Source organism: Etheostoma spectabile, chromosome 19 (assembly GCF_008692095.1).
Source record: "Etheostoma spectabile isolate EspeVRDwgs_2016 chromosome 19, UIUC_Espe_1.0, whole genome shotgun sequence".
In the NCBI taxonomy this organism is placed as follows: Eukaryota; Metazoa; Chordata; class Actinopteri; order Perciformes; family Percidae; genus Etheostoma; species Etheostoma spectabile.
Window position 1 is genome coordinate 6,601,367 of NC_045751.1, and position 1,964 is coordinate 6,603,330.

At 41.2% G+C, this 1,964-nt stretch overlaps 1 protein-coding gene across 1 annotated transcript in view; it reads right to left on the reverse strand.

The window, feature by feature from the left end:
- Positions 1 to 1,964, reverse strand: part of spata6l (spermatogenesis associated 6-like) — an 18,965-nt gene that overhangs the window by 9,076 nt on the left and 7,925 nt on the right. The gene's annotated exons all lie outside the window — the stretch shown is intronic.

Consider the following 1,964-nt stretch of genomic DNA (forward strand, 5'->3'; position numbering starts at 1 on the left):
ACTTCAGTCTACCTTCTGCTCATTGTCTACTGTTTGCCTGTTTATCTTGTGTGTTTACTTGTTTGTTTGATTGTTTTTTGCTTTTTATTGTAGAAAATGCTTCTGTAACAAAGGAATTTCCCCGCTGTGGGATGAATAAAGTATCATCTAATCTAATGTAGAAAAATACGTCCAAAGTATCACTACTTTGGACTGTCTTTGACTTTGAATAAACAAACGACAATTCCCGATTTTTAGGATGTTTCAGAATCCCACACATGCAAAGCACAACCAGCTACAGACAACAGGCAGACAGAGCATCATGCCCCTTATAGGCAGGCTGACAGGCTCTGTTTTCAGGTCACATCGTTGTCCGTGTTTGGGGCGTGTTTGGTGGGAAGGTAACCTGAACGCCACACACAGACGCCACATTCAGAACGCTGTACAGCAGCGCAAATTCTTTCATAAAGACTTCTAATAACGTCAATCACGGCTCTCTCTTCCTAAAACTATTCAGCTGTTGGAGAGGCGGTCACCTTTCAGTAAACCAACCAGATTGGCTATGAAATTCATGGTCCAATCACAGCCTGAGTGGTCCCCTAATACTGTATCGGAAGTCTCTTTTATATAGACCTTAGTGGTCCCAATACGTATCCCCTGAAGTCCTTTGATATAGACCTTAGGGTCCCCTAATACTGTATCTGAGTCTCTTTTATATAGACCTTAGTGGTCCCTAATACTGTATCTGAAGTCTCTTTATATAGACCTTAGTGGTTCCCCTATACTGTATCTGAAGTCTCTTTATATAGACCTTAGTGGTCCCCTAATACTGTATCTGAAGTCTCTTATATAACCTTAGTGGTCCCTAATACTGTATCGGAAGTCTCTTTATTATACCTTAGTGGTCCCTAATACTGTATCTGAAGTCTCTTTTATATAGACCTTGTGGTCCCCTAAACTGTATCTGAAGTCTCTTTTATATAGACCTTAGTGGTCCCTAATACTGTATCTGAAGTCTCTTTATATGAACCTTAGTGGTCCCTAATACTGTACTGAAGTCTCTTTTATATAGACCTAGTGGTCCCTATACTGTATCTGAAGTCTCTTTTATTAGACCTAGTGGTCCCTAATACTGTATCTGAAGTCTCTTTATAATACCTTATGGTCCCTAATACTGTATCTGAAGTCTCTTTTATATAACCTTAGTGGTCCCTAATACTGATCTGAAGTCTCTTTTATATAGACCTTAGTGGTCCCAATACTTATCTGAAGTCTCTTTTATATGACCTTAGTGGTCCCTAAATACTGTATCTGAAGTCTCTTTTATATAGACCTTAGTGGTCCACTAATACTGTATGAAAGTCTCTTTCCCAAAATTCAGCCTTGGTGCAGAATTACAGACATAAGGGCATATTAATGCTAAAAAAAACTCTTAAAGTGAAACTTTCATGACATGGGACCTTTAAATTGCTGTAAGCTGTAGCCTACATTCACCACTTCTAACAAGAGGCAGAACATAGCATGATCCCGGAGATTATTCCTTCACAGCGCTGTGCAATGCGAGAAAATGTCAGAGTTGAACCGTACGGACAGTATTTGTCATCAGACTCACCCGGGGTTAATTTAGTATACTGCTAACTGGGGCAGCCTCTAGCTCACCCAGTACGAGTGTCCGCCCCATGTAGGCTGAGGCCTTTGCAGCGGCCCGGGATGGAATCCAACCTGCGGCCCTTTACTGGGTGTCACCCCCCCCATCTCTCTACCACTTTTCCTGTCTATCCACTGTCACTCTGAAATAAAGGGAAAAATCTTAATCGCCAAAATAACCCACGTAAATCAAATCCCCTATTTTACCGTTAACTGTCAGGCCACTAAACCTGCTGAAATGTTAAATTTGTTAATCATCATACGACACAATGCAACACAGTCTCTCTCTCTCTCTTTCTGCGCACACACACACACACACACACACACACACACACACA